The 21,201-nt window shown below is 44.6% G+C and overlaps 1 long non-coding RNA gene across 1 annotated transcript in view; it reads right to left on the bottom strand.

The window, feature by feature from the left end:
* Positions 1 to 4,131: 4,131 nt before the first annotated feature.
* The window catches only part of LOC146396135 (uncharacterized), a 173,007-nt gene continuing 155,937 nt past the window's right edge, over positions 4,132 to 21,201 (bottom strand). The window contains exon 6 of the long non-coding RNA XR_014829290.1: positions 4,132 to 6,128. This is a non-coding gene — a long non-coding RNA (uncharacterized LOC146396135). The remainder of the gene's footprint in view (positions 6,129 to 21,201) is intronic.

The raw sequence follows: 21,201 nt of genomic DNA, 5'->3' as shown, positions 1-21,201 counted from the left end.
AATAAAAATAATATAAGGAAATTTGGTGGAAATGAGTTTTCAGAACTAAAGGGCCTATCAAGTGCTCAGTACAATGAATACAAAAAGACCCACTTCGAAGTCCATCAGTGTGAAGAAGTTGCAGAATATTAGAAACAGGATGCTACATATTATGTGGACGTAAAGGTCACACATCAAGGCTGGGCATGAGAATGGCCTCAGCATTCTCAACAACACTTGAACCTAGAAGACAAAGGAGCAATACTTTTCATTTCTGCAAAAGTTATGTCCAACCTTGAATCATATATCTAACTGGACATTTTAAAAATTTTTTTAAAATTTTTGGACTTCTCATTATGGCTTAGCAGGTTAAGAACCCAACTTAGCATGTTTGTGTCCATGAGGATGCGGGTTCCATCCCTGGCCACAATCAGTGTAGGATCCAGCGTTTCTGTGAGCTCCAGAATCTCTGATTTGACCCCTGGCCTGGGAACTTTCAAATGCCTCTAGTTGGGCCCTAAAAAAAACAAAAACAAAAAAAAGAGAGAGAGAGAGAAATAGTCCCAAGAAGAAGGGGAAGCAATCCCAGAGTGACAGACTTACAGCAGCCCCATTAAGCCCAGGACAAGACCTAGGACTCCAGGATAAAAGTGCAATTGAAAATAATCTGGTGCATTTGGTCACATGGACAATAGTACTCAAAATTTTAGAAGAAATAATTAATTACATAAAATCCTAAGAAATAAAAAAAAAGGACATGAGAAATGGTTATATACTCTAGGAAACAGAAAGATATACAGGGAGCCATAGTACTTCAATCATCAATGAATGATATTTATATAGTCATAATAACGTATACACTGGTTATCATTCAATGAAAAGTAATTATAATTAAAGCAGTGAAATAGATGGGCTGGAGAATATATAACAGAATTAAAAATGTCACCCAGCATAATAGGCTTTTAATAAATAATGACAAGTCAATGGTATTTTTTTATTTATTGTCTTTTTTGTCTTTTTAGGGCCTCACTCGTGGCAAATGGAAGTTCCCAAGCTAGGGGTTGAATCAGAGCTGTAGTTGCCAGTCTTCACCACAGCCACAGCAACGTGGGATCCGAGCCATATCTGTGACCTACATATACCACAGCTCACAGCAAAGCCAGATCCTTAATCTACTGAGTGAGACTAGGGATAGAACCTGCATGCTCATGAATGTTAGTCAGATTTGTTTTTGCTAAGCCATGATGGGAACTCCAAGTTGATGGTATTTAGAACAATGGAGAGATAACACTGAAGAACTGACTTGCTTGCCTCTGGGAAGTGGGATGACAGTGGTCAGGGAGATAATAGGGATTTTATTATATTATGTTGTGTTATTTGATTTCTTAAACTGTATGTATGCATTAATTTAATGGAAATTAAAATTACTCTTTAGTTTTCAATATATATAGAACCTGGAACATCAATGGTGCTGAAAAAAATATAAGCTGTCTATGCTTTTTGAAATGCTGACATACATCTGAAATGTGTTCATCATTTAGCTTTAGTTCTCCCAAAAAACAGGGTTTGAGACAAGGGCTTGCATGCAAGCAGTTTATTTGAGGGAATGACCCTCAGTTCAGAAGAGGACCTGGAAGAATGAATACGAAGAGGAACAACTAAATCAAATATGTGAGCTGCTTGATTGTTGAGCTGCTTATGCTTCTTGGGTAATTGGAACTTAACTGTGCAGATGATCTTCTGAAGAACTGCATGCCTCCGAATTGCCTGAAACCGCAAGAGAGAAGTATTTGACCCCCGCCCCCATTGGTCAAGTTTGCCCCACCAAGTGTTAACTTCCTAGCACTTCAGATTGCCTGAGCAGGCACATTAGCTTCCCGCACTATAGCAGGAAGTCCAGGGCAGAAGGCAGGAGGTAAGTGATGCAACTGGGATGAAGCATGGTCAGGCCACACCTGCACACAGCTGTTTGCTTAAGCAATGGCCAAAGGAAGAATATAGGCTGAGAGGATGTGAGCTGGAGAATCAAAGATGATCAACACGTATGGTTAGATGAATATATACATGTATATTTCAAGCCACTTTTGTTTACCCTCCAAATAGGTACCACCATTCCACTTTCCCCTGTACTCCCCAAATCCAAAATGCCTATGTAAGGAAAGGAGGGGGATTAATTTGGCATTTGGGATTAACAGATAGATACTACTATATATAAAATATTTAAACAAGGACCTACTATATAGCACAGGGCACTATGTTCAATATCTTTTAATAGCCTATAATGGAAAAGAATCTGAAAAAGAATATATATAAAACAAACTGAATCACTTTAGCTCTTCACCTGAAATTTTGTAAATCAACTATACATCAACTTAAAAAAATGAAAATAAAAAAATTAGAGTTCCCCTTGCAGTTCAATAGGTTAAGAACACAAAAGTGTCCTTGAGATGCAGGATCAATCCCTGGCCTGTCCCAGTGGGTTAAGGATCTGGCATTGACACAAGATGTGGTGTAGGTCACAGATGCAGCTCCGATTTGATCCCTAGCCTGGGAACTTCCATATGCTGCAGGTGTGACCATAAAAAAGGGAAAAAAATCTTTGAAGAACATAAATCTTTCCTATTCTACCTTGTGCCAGTTAAGCTCTGTCCATACATGACCACTAATGTCCAGGGCTGTTTGCATCAGGGCCTACACTGCAAGTGGCAGGAACCACATCTGCCTTTGTCTTCTAAGCTGGCAGCCACCATGACTCTGTGGATGCTATTATGCAACACAGGCTTTGTACTGAGAACATGGAGGAGGTGATGCTGACCCAGACTTGGGCACCCTAATCTGCAGGCAATCCTTTTGACACTACTTCATCCATTCTGATGTGAATATATAAACAAGCCTCTCTCTGTATCATCATTTTCTACCAGTCATCCCTGAAACAGTGCTTGGAGGGAGGAGACTTACCACCACTTGTTGATCTCAATTTTCCAGACTATTCCTGTCCCTGGGACTACAAATAATAAACTGGCTGTACAAACTGCCTTATAAGAACCAAAGCTCTTGAGCAATGCAACGGTTCTCAAGAAGGCATTAACAGGGATAGCCTTCTTCTCTCTGTCTTGCAGTCATGTGTACACAGAAGGCAAAAAATAAGTATCTGATTAGAAACTGAAAGAATGAAGTCGTCAATCTCTGTTTTTCTCATAGGAAAAATGTTGACCAGATTATAAACTATTTAAAGGCAAAGATGACTATAGGACTTTAGAGGCAGAATTTGAAAGAGTGTCTGAGCCAGTGGTTCTCAGAGGTAGTGCTTGGAGCAGCAGCAGCTGTATCATGTAGAAATGTTAAAAATGCAGAATCTTGGGCCCCATCTATATTGACTGAATTAGTAACTCTGTGGGTAGAATCCAGTAATCTGAGTCTTAACAAGCCCCCCAAGATGTGTTGATGGACGTTAAAATTTGAGAACCACTTGTCTAAAGTTATCTGTCCCCTCTTTTTTGTGGAGATGAGGAAAATGAGGTAAGAAAAGAGAAGCAACACAGCCAAGGCCACACAGCCAGGAAAAAATGGGTCTCAGAAGTGAAGCACAATTTTATGACTCCATCTTACGCTTCTATCTTCAGTGTACTCTTCTAGGCCAACATGCTCTTAATTTCTGTCATGTTCCTAGAACAACAAACTTGTATGTAAATTGGTTAGGCTGATGTGTTGGGAAAGGTAGCTAACAAACAGAGCTTGTAAATTTGATTCCCAGTTGGAACCATTCTAGTTTTTCCAGTTCATGAACACAAACGGTACCCCTACTGCAGTCAACCAGTTTGCAAATGCATTCCCTTGGTCTCTAGGAAGAATAAGTATAAAGGTATGGAAGGCTTAGTGAAGATTCCACCATTTCTACTGGGGATATAAATCCTATGTGTTGGGGCTGTGACAACATCGTTGCATAGAAAGATGCACCCCTTGCACATATAACAGCATGTGTTTTCAACCAAGAGAACATCACACCAGTAACCCAGTTCTGGTACCCACAGCCATAAACACCCCAACCATTGACAGTCTACCTCCTACTCATCCTTTAAGCTAGAGGTTCCTAAACTCTGAGGTTTAACGGGCCAGTAACATTTTCAAAAATTTTGAAGGACTAACATGTAATTGTCTCCTTTTATTAAAACATAGACACAAAAACAACAATTACTCCCATTTCCATCAGTCCCACCTAAAGTCACCATCATTTTATATAAGCCACCAAAAGTGTGCAGAATCTCAGAGTAAAGATAACATCTTCCCCAAACCTGAATTCATATACTTTCATACTGTATTGTGCGCGTTTTTTCTCGTTTCTCTTCTTACCTGTAAAGAAATTAGCTTGGGATGGCATGGATCCGCAGATCAGAGTTTGAGAACCACTTTTCCTTTAAGCAAAATTGTCTTTTGACACCCTGGCTTAGATACCTCTCCAGCACATAAGAGACAGGAGATAAATAATTTAGCAGGGAGGGAGGGAGGGAAGAAGGGAGAAAGGAAGGGCAGGCTGGATTTTGCCACAGACAAAAATCTTTCTAATGTCTAGTACTTCTGTCCTCAATTCTTAGAAGCGAAAGGGACCCTTAATGTGGGCAACCTGAGCCAGACAACCCCTTTCTGGCCAAGGAAGTGTTATCCAGAGCCAATTAAACACACAAACAACTCGTTGTCTCGCCAGATATCAGGAACAACTTCCCTCTGGCTGCTTACTCTCTAAAACAGCCTAATGTTCTTAGGCTTCCAAGAGGAAAATGGGGCAGTGGACCCCTGGGGAAAAGGAATCAGCTAAAGAGGGACTTAAGGGAAGGGTCTGAAGGGAAGTTGCAATTCATTAGAGTCATGTTCTGTGGTGTTACCACAGGCCAGGGCATGGTTTGGATATTGAACCCAGAGAGCTATGCACTGGGATTCCTCATTCGCATTGCATCTTAAAGGCCATGTTGATGTTAGACAGTTATGAGTGTGTCTCTGGAACAGGAACCTCTGGAGAATTTCAGAAGCTGCCAGGGTCTCCAAGTTCCTGGCTTGGGCAAGCTGTGGGTTGATGCACCATGATGCAATGGGGTTTGATATTTCAGAAAGGTCCAAAGATGGGACAAAACCACCTCTGTGCCAGGAGAGGAGATGGGAGGAAGAGGAGGTGGGCCATGCAATAAACCTCAAGGCTGTTTTTAGGTTCCCATAATCACAGGCACGATGGCAGGAAGTTATGCCCCCTACCAAAGTCCCTCATGGAGGGGCCAGTGACAACATCTCTAACCCACCCACTTCCTTGCCCCAGTGCCCAGAGACTGCGTCATGGAAGACAGACCAATGTCCTCATGTCTGCAGCCCCGGGACTTTCCTAAAGGGAGAGAGAAGTCCTGTTTGGGGAATTTTTTAAGTCTTTGTGTTGGATGTCTTCCCTCAGCCCAGCTTCCAAGCTGGATCAGAAGCTGAATGGGTGTCAGAACTTGCTGAAACCAGGAGACTGGATTTCATGACTCTGAAAGGGCCTCATCAGCAGAGGGGCTGAGAAAAGGAGAAAAAGAGAGACAAAGGAGGCCAGAGGTACAGGAGACAGGGAGTGACAGAAGCCAGGAGTGGAGTTTAGATAGCTGATCTGAAGCCCGCAGGGACATTTGAACAAAGTAGGAAGTGATTAACCAACCTCAGCGATTCACTTACTTGTGTACTAAGCAAATATTTGTGGATGTCCTACCACCCACCAGGCATTATGCTGAGACCCTCCCCTAAGGAGCTTACAATCAACTGGGGGAAAGAAACATGTAAATAAACACCTGCAGTAGCAATTCCATCAAACCTTCACATAAGAGCAGCTGATGCCAGGCAGGCTTTTCAGCCCTATGCATTTAATCCTCCCAACATCTTAGGAAGTAGGTCCTGCTATTAGTATCACCCTCATTCTACCAACAGGAAAGGGAGGCACAGGAAGCTTAAGTAACATTCTCTGTATCATCCAAATATGAGTGGCAGAGCTGACGTTGAAAGCTGATGTTCTTACAATATTGTGACCAGAGGCAGTGTTACCAGAGTGGCTGTCTTCACAAACAAAAGTAAGAACTGGGCAATAAGAATTCAGAGGAGGTGGCTCAGAAGCCCTTTCTTCCTAGCAAAGCTGAGTTCTGAAGAAGAGAAGGCAAATAATAAGAGAAGACTGTTAAAGCTTGAGCAGACTTGAGGGAGAAAAAAAATCAAGAAATTTAAACTAAAAAGTATAGTGTTTCTATACCTTAAAGTTATAATTTGGTATTTTAAAACCAGGAAAATACAAAAATTAAGATTAACTGACTAATACAGATCGAACTTGCCATCTTCCCAAGGGCACCCTCCCCACTGACATCAGCATCCTGCTTTTCCAGCCCCTGCCCGAAACAGAAAGGGTGGGCTGTGACGTATCTCTTCAGGTCCTACCTCAAGCCTAGTCTGGACATAAACAAAGAGGAGGCTTAAAGTCAGTAAGTAAGTAAATAAATAAATAAAACAGTAAATGGGCAAAAGACCTTGGCAGATGCAAACAATTCTATACAGAATGGACAAAAAACTGGATCTGACTGTATACACAGGGAACGATATTCAACATCCTGTAACAAACCACAATAGAAAAGAATATTAAAAATAATGTATATATGTGTGTGTGTTTGTGTGTATAACCGAATCACTCTGTACAGAAGAAATTAACACAGCATTGTAAATCAACTGTATTTTAATTAAATCAATGTTTTAAAAAGACATTGGGAATTGGAGTTACCAAAAAAGTCTTATTTATGTCAAAATTTTGACAAGTTAGGCTGGTAGGAACATAAAAGCCAAAGAAAAATAATAGTAAGTTGGACATTTGCTTAGGTTAATGCTGTTCAGTAGATCTCTGAAACGATTAAAATGTTCTCTGTGCTAATACAGCAGCCACTAATCACATATTGCTATTTAAATTAAAAATGTTTACATACCAAGGAAATGAAAAATTAATTAATTAATTAATTAATTTAAAATGTTTAATTTAAATAGCATTTTAAACTCAGTGCCTTAATTATACTAGCTACATTTCAAGAAGTCAGTAGCTCCATGAGGCCTGTGGCTACCATATTGGACTTCGCAGTTGTAGGTTATAAAATTTTGTTGAGGCTTTATATAATAGAAGGAAAATCTGGAGGTCCAAATTTAGGACACAGTTCAATAGCTCTATGATATATTGTCTTCCTTTAGAAGAGATAACATTTTTTCTAATTCACAAAAAAGCCATAGTGGAAGTGAGAAAATTGTTTGGAGAGTTCCCATCGTGGCTCAGTAGGTTAAGAATCCGACCTAGTGTCTATGAAGATGTGGGTTCAATCCCTTGTTTCACCCCCATTAACGGCTCAGGAGCAAATAAGGCCTGGGCTTGCCCTGCAGATGGAAAAGATTGTCGCAACCAGCATGCAAGCAAGTATGAAGGAGCGCCTTCCAGGGGCCAGCTCCTCTCCTCCCTTCCTCTCCTTAACCATCCTACAAACTTCAGGAATTTGCCAGTGCATAGGAAAAAATAATTTTTACACCCTCAGATGGATATTATTTGGCTAGCGTGCCTTTTTTTCACTGTTTAAAGCTTTATTGAAGTATAGTTGATTTACAATGTGCTGATTTCTGCTGTACAACAGAGTGATTCAGTTACTCATATACAGACATCCATTATTTTTCAGATTCTTTTCCCATATAGATTATTACAGAATATTTGGTAGAGTTCCCTGTGCTACACAGCAGGTCTCTGTTGGCCAGTCATTCCATATACCACAGTGTGCATATGCCAGTCCCAAACCCCCAATCCATCCCCCAACTTGTCCTCTTTGGTAACCATAAGTTTGTTTTCGAAGTTTATGAGTCTGTTCCTGGCCTGAAAATAAGTTCATCTGTATTCTTTTTTAGCTTCCATGTATAAGCGATATCATATGTCATATGTCTTTCACTGTTGAATAACTTCACTCAGTATGATAATCTCTGGGTTCATCTATGTTGCTGCAAATGGCATGATTTCTTTCTTTTTTATGCCTTTAAAAAAAAAAAAACTTAGGAAATTTCAAATTAAAATTCCGATTCCAGCTTCTCTTCACTAAAAGGAAATTGGAGCACATTCTGCCCACTTTTTTGTGTGGTCGTAACGAGGTAGACTTAAGTAGACAGGGAAAACTATGTGGCTAACCCCCACCGTCCCCTGTCTCTTTCCTCCAGCTCACCTGGGTCACCTACTCTAGGCATGAGTGGGCACCTGAGCTAATCTGTCCACAGAGCTGGACACAGTGCCTGGCAGGTATGAAGTTCTCAAGGATCTCTCATTCTGTGTGGGCAAGCATGGGCTCCAGTTCCCTGGGGTCTAGCTAAAGTCACAATTTGACTTGTATAGCAGTAGGTAGGTCAGCATCCGCCAGCAGGAAGGGAGGTGAAGGCAGCTCCAAGGGATTCATACAGGCTGGCAATGAGAGCCCAGGATGGGGATGTCAGGGCTAAGATCACTGCCTGTGCCATTTTACTTTTTTTAAACTTATTTTTTTTTCTTTTTTAGGGCCACACCTGTGGCATATGGAAATCCCCAGGCTAGGGGTCAAATCAGAGATACAGCTGCTGGCCTACACCATAGCTCATGGCAACGCTGGATCCATAACCCACTGAGAGAGGCCAGGGATCAAACTCACATCCTTGAGGACACTGTGTCAGGTTCTTAACCTGCTGAGCCACAGTGAGAACTCCTGCCTGTGCAATTTTAGACAGCAGCTTGGGCATGCCTGGAGATGGGGCAGTGTGAATGCTCTGTGCCCTAGCACGTGTTTGGAGTCACACAGGCTAAGCAGAAAATGCCTACCATGCTATCAGCTGTCATCCCCAGGGACTAGCCCCTGGCTGGTGAAAGGAAGGGAGCTGGAAATTCTAGAAATTCTGGAGCCAGCTCAGAAGAGAGAGAAAGCATGTACACTTGGCAGAAACCAAGCAAATGTTAGACACCCCTCATCCTAGCCTTTTGTTATTTGGGGGTTTCCTGCTATTTCTCTTGCCCCGTGGGAATATTGCTTAAGTGGGTTTCTAAAAGAGATTCGGAAGAATCTTTTTTTTTTTATTTTTTATTTTTTTATTTATTTATTTTTTTTTTTTGCTTTTTAGGGCCGCACCTGCAGCATATGGAAGTTTCCAGGCTAAGGGTCGAATTGGAGCTTCAGCCACAGCAACACCAAGCCACATCTGTGACCCACACCACAGCTCACGGCAGCACCACATCCTTAAGCCACTAAGCAAGGCCAGGGATTTCACCTGCGTTCTCATGGATCCTAGTCAGGTTTATTAACTGCTGAGGCACAAAGGGAACTCCTCAGAAGAATTTTAACAAAACTGTCCCTTCCTCAAATGGGCTGCTCCTTCTGCATGTAACGGTCATCTTGTCTCTGTGCCCTCTGCCCTCCCCCCATCTCTGACTGCCCACACCCTACCCTCTCCTCAAGACCCATTTCAAATGCCACCTGCCTGATTCGGCACCCTCTGGCCACAGATGGTGACTTAAATTGAAATTTCCTGAAATAAAATAAAATTAAAAATTCAGTACCTTGGTCTTCCAAGTTTCCAGGACTCAATAGTTATGTGTGGCTAGCAGCTCCATTATGGGACAGCACAGACACAGACCATTGTAAAATATTCTGTGTAATCTACAATGAAGCCTGCTCTAGGGGAGCTGGGGATATAGGAGAAGCTGAGCTTGAGTTTCCTTCAAAGAATTCTTGCTCTATTCCTTTTTCTCAGGGTTGTCTCTATGCTTCTGGATCTGAACTGAGCATGGCATAAATTCCTGGGGGAAAATCCCAGAACTATTCTGGCTGCAGCCTGCTCCCATGGGAGGCAGATTCTAGGAGGGAGGGGATCAGGCCATGCCAGGAGAGGCTGAAGTCACAGTTAGTGACAGGACCTGAAACCACCCTTAGCACTGCCCTTGTACTAGCCTGTCTCCCCAAAACCCAGGACTCCTAAGGGGACAGAAAAACATCCCCAGACCTCAGGCTCAGCCCTGTCCCCAGCCAGGGGCCTGGACAGAAAGGGTTTTCGGAAGGAGGAGAGGGTGGAGGAGCATACGAACAAGGGGCCTTCTGTGACCTGGAATGAAGTCCTGGAGCACTGGACCTTTCACCTTGGCTTTCCCAGGCAGACAAACTGTCTGAGGCCTCCTGGCCTTGACCCCACTGCTACAAGCTGAAGTATTACTCTCAGCCCACCTACTGGTGTGTGTTCAGCTGTGGTCTTCACGATGAGCAGGGAGCCCCTCCTTCAGCCTATGGCCAGGAAAGTGTGACCCCAAGAAGCTGACTCCTCTGGCCCTCCTCCCATTAGCACTGTGGCCACATTAAGGATCTCATCTATAACGGCAGCCCCTCCCTCTTTCTTTGCCAAACACTGCAAAGGCTGAGAGAGAATAAGGTACAGAGAGTGAGGGTTAAAGAAGGCATGATGGGGAGGCGAGAGGAGGGAGGCTCTGGGGAGAGAAAGGGCAGATGAGCCGGAAGCTGCTTGAATAATACAGAGATGGAGGGAGGAGAGGGAGAGAGCAAGAGACTTGGAGCAGAGCCCCCCACATGCGCAGTCGTTGTCATGTCTGTGCTGCTGGCTAACGGGATCCTCTCTCGGCCTCATACCATCTGCTGGGCTGACTCGCCCTTGGTGGCAGCTGGTTAGTGGGACTCAGTATTGACCAGGCAAGAGGGAGTGGGGAACAACACGGGATAGCTTTCTTTCCTCCTTCAGGCCCTGAATGTCCATTCCCAGCCCTTCCTGCCAGGACCAGAGACCCTGAGATGTGATCTTCAGCTGGACATATCAGACATTGTATGGACCACGGCTCTGCTCAGGCACAACTCACTGTCAAGCCTGCTTCTAGAAGACTCAGATTCAGCATCAGGCAAGGGAAGGAGGATGCTGATGGGGGTCAGGGAGTGTGGTCAATGTTCTCTGGGACCCCAGCTCTTTAGTGGTCCATTCAGAATAAAAGGATGTCCTTGGGGCTCCATATCTGGGCCCACTCAACATATTCCATGCTGCCCAAGTTTATTTATTGTCAATGGTCTTTCCAAAGCAATTTCCCAGTTTCTCTAGTCACTTCCCTGTGGTATACAGTTGTCTTTGCCTCTGAGATCTGTCTGTACTTTTCCAGGGAATCAAGTCATATACAAGAATGATTACTTCTCCAACCTATTCCAAGTGTAGAACTCAGTCTTACAAATAAAGTAACAAAAACCCAGAAAAGGAAAATCATCAGGCTGGAGGTATCAGGCCAAGATTGGAACTTATGGCTCTGAACTTCCAGCTTGACACTTCCTTCTCTGCTCCTCTGGGCCTTCACCAAATGGAGAGCCAATGAGGTGAACAGTTAGTTCCACATCCCACGATATAACCCATCAGAGCGTAGGACCTCCACCACCATGTCTTAGAGGCCTTTATTCTTCTTGTTAAAGCTGGTTATTTCTTCTTTTTCACTAAACTATCCAAAGGCAGTCTTGAAGGCTGATTTACATAATCACTTGGGATCTCTGCCTCCTAGGGCTGTGGTGAAGTTAAGGGGGTGGGGGGAAGAGCAGGGATGAAGGTTTCACATATCATTGGCCATGGCCTTTGAGAGGTACAGTCCTACTAGTACAGGGTAGCCTGGGACTGCCAGTGGCTCCCATTCACCCAACACCCCTGACTGAGCCCTGCTGATGAAAATCATTACATGGGTGCTCATGGATTCCTGGAAGTGCTGAGGCTGGAGGCATGCTCAATGGGAAGACACTATGTACAATTTCCAAACAAATTCACAGCTCAATTGTGCTGCTTGAATGGTTCCAAATTCCTCCTGCTGAGCCTGATTTCCCTCTGACTTTTTTTTTTAATTATTAAAAACACAGGCCATCTGCCATCCCTGCAGGAAGACGGAGACTGCCAGAGGGCTGTAAACAGATCCTACGTGACGCCAGGGCCATAGTGCTCACCTCTGCCAAACAACCTCAACCACCCAACCCTAGAAAATACCCAGAAGACTCCAGCTATTTTTTCCCTGGGGGCTTTCTGTCTCTGCTCAGAAGACAAATGGCTTAGGAGAGCCGACGCAAAGTGCATGCAGCAAGGAGCAAGGGGTCAGGATGTGGGATTAGGGGAGACGGGAGGCCTTGACGGGAATCCCACAGCAGATTTTTCCTTGGGAAAGTCTGGCTTTCTAGTCCCTGCTGACTCAGAAGAAAACTCAGACCTCAGATTTCCACATTAAGGTGCTTCCTGCTGCTTCACACAGCTACTGGCTCCTCAGTAGGACTATTCACTTGACTTGACATCAACAATCCAGGTTTGCAGTAGTGTGGTCATAAGGTAAGCCAGACTTATTTGACTTAATTAGCATATGAGCCCTAGGGCACCCTGGGAGATGAATGGGTGTCACTGTAACTGAAAGATGTAGCTGATGAGAAAAATTGTTAGCACAGACATTTACAGACTCACAGAGGGTATATTTGATTTCCTACAGAAAATAAGTCAACTTGGTAATAATGATGGTAGACTCATGATGATAGAAGTGACAGTAAATCATGAGACTCATAGTGTTACAAAAGCAATTACTACTTTTAGCATTTCGCTGGTGTCCCATGGCCTCTGGAACCAGACTGCCTGGAGCTGAGTACAGTCTTCTCATTTTTGGGCAGTATGAGCCGGGCAAGTTATTCAACTCCTTGTGCTTCGGTTCTCATTTTATAAAGTGAGCATAATTACAGTTCATATGTCATAGGGTTATAGATCCAGCTATACTAACTTTAGCCAGATACCACACCCAGGAACATGTCCCTCCCTATCTATTACCCTCCATGAGGGATTCTTTTGTTCTCTCCTGTGGGTTGAAGATTGGAACACTGATTTCACTCTCCAGAGTCTAGATTCCTTCTTCAGGAGGCTCTCTTCCAGACAGGAACTGCCGTTCAAGAAGCTAACTTGCTAGGACAGCGGGCAGTAAATAGGACAGTAAAGGCTCAGATTCTATAGCCTCTGCTAAAGAAGGAAGGCCCCCTAAATTCCAAGACCCCACATGAAAAATTCACTTTCCTAGAAAGGATCTGTGGCTGATTGAACCTGGCCACCATTGAGAAGGAGGTCTATTCCCCTGTCCTTGAATCTCAACTGGCGTGATGACCTGCTTGGCAATAGACTGTGGCAGAAGTGACACCTAGGGCTTCAGAGGTTAGGTTCTGAGATGTCCCAGAGCTTTTTCCTGGGTTTCTTAGAATACTCTCTGAGCCTTGAGCCGCTATGGAAGAAGCCCAATGCCCGCTGCACAGATCACGTAGTGAAGCCAGGGACTACATAAAGAGGAAAAGGATGCTTGCTGAGCCTTGCCTTCCAGCTATCCCCATCAAGGCACCAGACATGATAGTGAGCTGTCCTGGCCCTCCAGACCAGCCCACCTGCCAGCTAAATACCATTGAGTGACCCTAATTGCCAACATGGGGAGCAAAAGAATCTCCCAGCTGAGCCCTTCCTACGTTCCACCCATGAAATCATGAAATACAAGGAAAACATAACAAGAATTCTTATAAGTCAGGATAGTTAGTTTCACCTCAGTAGATAATAGTGTCTGTGCCAGATGCAAGTATAGCCATGAGCAGCAAATTCAGACAGGTCTGAAACATCCCATGAGTTACTTCAGAGGACATTTTTTTTTAATTTGCTCTGACTCCCCTTTTTTTTAGGGGAAGCCACTCTTCCTCATTCTCTGATAATGCTGCCCGGCATTACAATTTGTGACAGAATAAGTGGCTAGCCATTCAACAAATGTCTTTACTTTACTGCTGAGCTCACGGCCAGCCTTCATGTACCAGACAGTATTCCATTCCATGCACGTGGCTAAGTTCTGACTGATGAAATATGAGTCTGGTCCATCAGAGAACCTCTTGCATACTGGTCCAGTTTCTCATCCCCTGTCTGTTGGTTGAATATTGATGCTCTTGGTGACCTTGGAAGCTGCAAGTTGAAAATGGCAGGACCTCTCTGAGCCTGTGTGCTTGAGAATGTTCTCCTGATGGGATTTTAAATGACTAAAAGATAAACTTCTATTATGCCAAGCCCCTGAGACTCCCAGAGTTTGTTGTTACATTAGCTAGAGCTTCCTTATTATTCTGTTATGGCTAATGACTCCATCCTTGCTGATCAGAGGATCCCTTTCCTTTGGACACAAGACTGTGCTAGTGATAAATGCAGAATCACGGTTGAGCTAATTGAGTTACCTCCTGAAGTGTGCTAGGCGCTCTCTATCTTTGGACCTCTGGGGGCATTTTGCTGAGAGAGACAGTTAGTTTTGATGATGTCAATGAACTCGTGGGTTCAACTATACCTGAAGCTAGACCACTCCTTAGAATACCCAGTAACATAAGCCAGAAGACACCCTCTGGGAAAAAAGTTATTGACAGTGTATTTTCAATCTTATCTCCAAGAGTCCTTACTAACATTGGAAGAATTATCTCAGATTTAAAGAGTTTTTGGAAGGCAGGACATCCCAAGTCCAGGGTCCATGGTAAATCTGAAACCCAGAGCATCCCATTATACATGTTTCTGATGATAATTCAGTGGGATCTCATATTTTATTTTAAGGCCATTTCATTACATTCTTGCACCCCCAGTAAGGAGGTAGCTCTGATCTAGGAAATGAACCCAGGCTAAGGAATAGGAGGCAGCTCTTCCTTTCTGGGTAAAACAGAATATTTGCCCCAAAGATGGCATACCTTTACAATTTTCAAACAATTTTAAGAGCATCCCAACTCCAAAGCCTGGTAGTATTATAAAAGCATAGAGACAGTGTCTTGGAGGTAGAGAAGGCTGGTAGCAACACATGGGGAGAAGGAATCAAAGATTAGGCAACAGGTATAATCTTAGGTTAAAATTTCAATTTTTGAGAAAAATGTCTAAGCCTAACTGTGTTGCACATTTATATGCTGTAATTTGCTTTTGTTTTTCTCTGTCATTTGCCAATACATTCCATTTATCCCCAGTGTAGTGGATTGGATTGTGTCCCCCCCAAAGACAGGCTTTAGTCCTAACCTTAAGTACCTGTGGATGAGATCTTCCTTGGAAATAGGATCTTGGCAGATGCAACCAAGTTAAGATGAAGTCGTTTTGGATCAGGGTGAGCCCTAAATCCAGTGACCAGTGTCTGTATAATAGAAAAGGGAGGGACATTTGGAGACAGAGACCCAGGGAAGCAGGCCAGGTGATGATGGAAGTAGAGATTGGAAAGATGCAGCTACAAGCCAAGGGACATGCCAAGGAGCCCCCAAACTAGGAAGAAGAAAAGATGGATTCTTCCCCGGAGCCTTCAGAGGAAGCGTTTCTCATCCAACACTTTGATTTCAGATTGGCCTCCAGAACCATGAGAAAATATATTTCAGGTGTTTTAAGCCACCTACTTTGTGGCTATTTATGATACAGCCCTAGGAAGCCAATATACCTAAGTTTCTCATCCATGTATGAACACTCCCTCAGAGTGACTAAGGCTAAGAAGAGGTGCCTAAGCTGGTCAGTCTTAGGAGCTGGAGGAAAATAAGTCTGTCCCACTGGCTACATAGAACATGTGTCAAAACAAGTGCTTGAAAGAGAAGATATTTACATTTCTTATTCTGTGCACTCTCTACCTATGCCCACATTCCAACAGATTCTGAATTACTTTATAAGGGCGATGTTGGTTTAGGTAGTGCCAATCAGCTAGTTTCTGTGCCCATCGGTAGGAGGAGGCAAGCCTGGAAAGATTGTTCCCCCAAATGCCAGCACTGGGGAGAGTAAAGGAGTTAAAAGCGCAATGTGGGAACTTCTCTAACACCGTGGGATCCCATGCAAATTCCCTTTAGTCTCTGAGCTTCACTTCTCTTGTCTGTTAAATGGGCACAATCACAGCAGCTACTTCTGAGGTTGTTGCAAAGAATAAAAGAGCTGATATCTGCAAAGCACACAGCACAGGGCTTGGCACAGAGGAAGTCTGCAAGGGCTGGCTGTGGACTTTATTGGCTGCTCCAAAGCAGACAGATCCTGGCAGGTCAATACAGTGGAAAATTTTGGCCCTCAGTCCCCACCTCTCTTTTTCTGCTTCCTTTTCTTTCTCTCCCCTGTCTCTGTCTGACAGACTCACAGTTGTATGGCCTTCCCCTCCCCTGACCCAGTCTCCAACTGTCTGTCCATCTATCTCCTCTCTCTTGTCCTTGCCCCTAAATATTCTGCTCTGTCCATTGGCCTCTCTCATCCCCACACAAGGCCTCAGCATGGACATCCTCTGCACTACCCTATCCCTAGAGACCACCTGCTCCACTAGTGCACGACTTTATTTACGACAGACAGAAAAGATTTCATTTAACAGGCACACTCCCAGCCCCACTCTCCTTTTGCTTCCTCAATTTGAGATGGAGACATCTGGAAACTAATTTAACAAGGTAGTCGACAGGCAGCTGGTTCCTGGAAACTCTTGGGGGGCTTCTGGGAGTCATTCCACAGAGGAAGCTGCAAGCCAGTTGGGGTGATGGACTGCTGGTCCCAGCGAGAATCCAGTCAGTTTCTCCAGACAGAGCTACTTTCCACCTGCATTCACAAGAATCCACATCTGTCCAAAGAGGAAGGAATGATGGGGTGGAGGTGACTGCACAGGAAAATTGTCCTGCACTCTCTGCCAGGCTCCCTCGAGCTCTGTGCCCTGGAGTAATACATCAGACCTCTCTGAGACCTCTCCATCCAAAGATGGATTTAACCAGGATGAGGTCTCAGATCCTTTCTTGCCTTAACATTCTAGACTCCTGGGGTGAAGCAAAGCCACCTGGGAGAGACAGACAGGGAGGGAGGGCAGGAAAAGATCGGCAACAATTTACTGACTTGCCACCCAGTAGATCCCCGGGGCTTATCTTGGGACACTTGTAGTTGGGAAGAAGAGGTAGAACATACATATGCATCTCCCTGTGCTCCAGGGAGCTCGTTATCAGATAGGAGAGACAAAACCTCCACACACAGAAAAATGAGAGACCAGCAAGTGCAGAGTGTAATTATTGTTACCAAGTCCCGAGTGGTGTGGATAGGCCACAACACCTAAGGAAAATGAAGACGGCAGATTATCTGCTGAGTAGGAGGGAATCAAGGAGAGCTTCCTGCATAGGACTTGAGCTGAACATTGACAGACTTGTACCCATGGAAAAAAGAAAGTGAGGATGACCTGAGTCCAGGATATAATGAAAATGAAAGGCTATGCATTCAACACTTAGGAAGAATTTCAAGACAGTGACATCAGAGCATTCAACCAAGTGTAGAGACCCTCTAAGTGTGGGGCCCTAACACCACTCAAACAGGTCTTAATCACAGGAGCCTTTGGAGGTGCTGGAAATAAGCGATTTCTTCATCTGAATGATGGTGACATGGGAATATACCTATGGGAACATCTGCCAAGCTGTACAATTAAGATTACTGCATTCTATATGCTCTACGGTGTGTCTGTTTTATCTCAACAACAGTGTTAACCATTGAAAAATTAAAGCTAGACAAGAAACCAAAGGTGGCTTTCTTCCAGAGTCTGGTCAACCCATTGCCCTTTCTCCATTCTGCAAAATACCCTGATGCTCAGGCTGCATTTACAGCTCCAGAAATTCACTGGAAAGAGGCTAGAGTTTAGGGAGCCAGAGTTGTCACTTTCACACAGGGCTGCTACCCTGGGAATGCAGAGTGTTTGCTCTCCACCCCAACCACCATGCTCCCCTCTGAGAGTTTGTTCAAGCTGCTGCTACTTGGGTTTCACCCTCTCCTGCTATCTGGTGTGGGAGGGAGGGGACTGCTCTCTGTCTCAAGTTAACTAGAGGGCCTGAGGGGACTTGTACTGGGTCTAGTAGTGTGTGTTCCCCTCCTCCCATATTACTGTCTCTCTAGTTTGCCAGAATGTGATCATGCGTGGACATAGGGCCTTTGCAGATGTAATTAATTAAGATGAGGTCATACTGGAATAGGCTGGGCCCCGAATCCAATGACTAGTGTCCTTACAATGCCACATGGAGACACACACAGAGAAGAAGGCCATGTAATGTTTCAGGAAGAGGTTGGAGTGATGTAGCTTCCAGCCAAGGATAGCCAGGAGTCTCCTGAAGCCAGGAAGAGGCAGGGAAGCCTTCCTCCCTAGAGCCTTCAGAGGGAGTGCGGCCTTGTCAACACTTTGATTTTGGATTTCTAGGATCAAAAACTGTGAGATGATATATTGCTACTCTTTAAAGCTAACACATTTATGGTCATTTCCTATGGCAGCCCTGAGAACATCACAGAGTACTTAGACACTGTGGCCTTCTTACCCTCATAATCTCATGACTCCCACTCTCTTGCAAGCAGATATCCAGCCTCTCCTTAAGGGCTTTGCATGCCAGCTCTACCACCCAGCTACCCCTGTCCCATATGAGACTATGACCACATGGTCGGTCCACTCACAAAGCATCATACCTCCTCTCCATAAGACTTGACTGTCGAAGGTGATAGCGACCATGATAGCAATGGTGATGGTGGTGTGTGTGTGTGTATTTGCAGAGGGCTGTTTTAGAAACCTGAGCATGGTTGTGCTTGCGTCAGATCAGCCTTCTCCATCCAGGGTGCCCAGAAGGGCAGTCTGCTCTTTATAACCATCAGGACAGAAGACCATTCCTGCCAGAGGGAAGACAAGAGTTCTCACCCTGTCACAAAGAGAGGGGATCCCTTCTTGAGAAGGAAGGGCCCACTGGAGACCACCAATCCTCCCTCTCCCTTTCTAGTTTCTTTTCCTCCTTCCTCAAAGATCTCCAGAAGAGAGTCCACTGTTTATCTTCATGTCCCATTGTCCCACCTCCTTCTTTCATCAAAGCCAAGTAGGCAGGGAGTTCCCTTCGTGGCTCAGTGGTTAATGAAACAAACTAGGACCCATGAGGATTCAGGTTCAATCCCTGGCCTCACTCAGTGGATTAAGGATCTGGCATTGCCATGAGCTGTGGTGTGGGTCGCAGACTCGGCTCAGATCCTGCGTAACTGTAGCTGTGGCTGTGGCCAGCAACTATAGCTCTGATTTGACCCTTATGCGGGAGCCTCCATATGCTGCAGGTGTGGCCCTAAGAAAAAGAAAAAAAAAGAGAAAAGACAGCCCCCAATATATCCTCACTGATTTCATCCAATGCCTGTAGTTTATAAAGGCCAGAGGTTAGTGGGAAAAAGAAGAATGGCTTTGACAACAGTTCTCTGTAAAGATGCACAAGGTCAAGTGGAGGAAAGAGGAGAGAGGGGTCATCTTGTACTGTAGGTCCTCCACATTCCCCAGGTTCCCAGGATTCTTTAGAAGCCTGAGAGATGGCCACCTGCTTGGAATGGCATAAGCTGGAGGCAGGAAGCTAGACTGTGCTAGACTGTGATCACCCTACATCTTTCCCAGGGCATCATGGGATGTGCAGGACATTGGTCACTCACCCATCACTCACCATCAGCCATTCTTCTTAATCCACCCAGAACAGAGGAATGAGGTCAGCATGTGGATATATTAAAATTTTTTTTTGTCTTTTTTTTTTTTTTTTTGCTATTTCTTGGGCCGCTTCCACAGCATATGGAGATTCCCAGGCTGGGGGTCTAATCAGAGCCGTAGCCACCAGCCTACGCCAGAGCCACAGCAACGCGGGATCCAAGCCGTGTCTGCAACCTACACCACAGCTCACAGCAATGCCAGATCGTTAACCCAGTGAGCAAGGGCAGGGACCGAACCCACAACCTCATGGTTCCTAGTCGGATTCGTTAACCACTGCGCCATGACAGAAACTCCTATATTAAAATTATAAACACATAGACTACTGAGCTAGAAAGTGCCCCTTTATTTCTCAGAAAGGGAGACTCAGGAATGGAAGTTTCCTGCCCAAGGCCACACTGTAACTTGATGGCCAAGGACTAAAACCCAGGGCATGGTCCCCTGCTCCATGCTTCCTTCCCTAGGCCACTGACAGCCCTTTCCCAGGAGCCCAAAACCAGCTCTAGGAAACATCACCCCTCTGACCGCCCCCCCAAAGTGCCCAATTTATTCTCAAGGACCAGAGTGACAGGTCCCCAAGCCAGCCTGGTGCAGTAGTGAGCATGGCCGTGTACCTCTTACATTGAGAACTTCCTGATCTACTCAAATTCCTTTTTGTTTCACTCCACTGTTTTCTTCCCTGGCTTGACTTCATTTATTTCTGGGTCCTTGGGGCTAAGTTCTCTTATAGAGATAAGTTTAGGCAACTTGAAGAATATGCCTAAGTAGGACACAAGTTCAATGGGAATGGAAGTTCCTTTCCAAACCTCATTCAACACAACTGATTCTCCATCCAGTGGCGAAGTGTCAGAGTGCCTCATTCCCTGGTTTAAAAGTCCTTCAATTATTGTCCACCCCATTTACAATAAAATCCAAACTAACTCCCGGCCCACAGGACTTACACACACTGGACCTTGACATGGACTCTGCCCTCACCTTCACCCTCACCACAGACCACTGATGTCTGCCTTCCACTCCCCACTCCGAGCCTCTCTACCTGCTGATTCTCTTCCCTGGAATATCTTTGCTTGTCAGGGTCCTTCTCACCCTTTGGGCTCTTCTGAAATAGAAGCTCCTCGATCTTGTTACTTCCTCCAGGGCACTTATTCTATTCTGAAGTGATTGTATGTGTTTGTTTGCATGCTGTTTGTTTTATTCTTATGTAATTCTCTACTTAATCCCCATTAGGCCATGGTCACCATGCAGTCATGGGCCACATTTTTACAATGACCAGTGAACCTCAGTGCTTAGCACCATGCCAGATACACAGTAGCTGCTCAGTAAATACTTGATGTACAAAGGAATGAATATAAAAATGAATGAAGGAATTAATGAAGAACTGGGAGCTTGTCTTTCATGCAGAAACTCATCTTTGACCATGGAAAGCTTGGATACACGGTAGCTTAATTTACTATGACCAGGTTTCTACTCTTGTGATGTTGTGTTGTGAGAGGTGGAGAAATGGAATCTTGAGTTTTCCTCTCCCAGCCAGAGATTTGGCTTCATTGAGTAGAAATGGTCCCTCTGGGGATGAAGAGTAGGATCCCCTTATCACCCACACACACTTTTGCCCAGAGAGAGAGGTCTGGGGGCAGCAGGCTTGCCTACAGTCTGTCCCATCTATGCCAGGATGGCCTGAAAAAACCTAGCATGGG

This window comes from Sus scrofa, chromosome 15 (assembly GCF_054392235.1).
Source record: "Sus scrofa isolate SSC_HxYL_T2T_F1_AM1 chromosome 15, Sscrofa_HxYL_maternal_Yorkshire_Landrace_v2.0, whole genome shotgun sequence".
NCBI classification, from domain to species: Eukaryota; Metazoa; Chordata; class Mammalia; order Artiodactyla; family Suidae; genus Sus; species Sus scrofa.
Note: the sequence above shows the minus strand (reverse complement) of the source record. Positions and strands in the feature narration are given on the sequence as shown.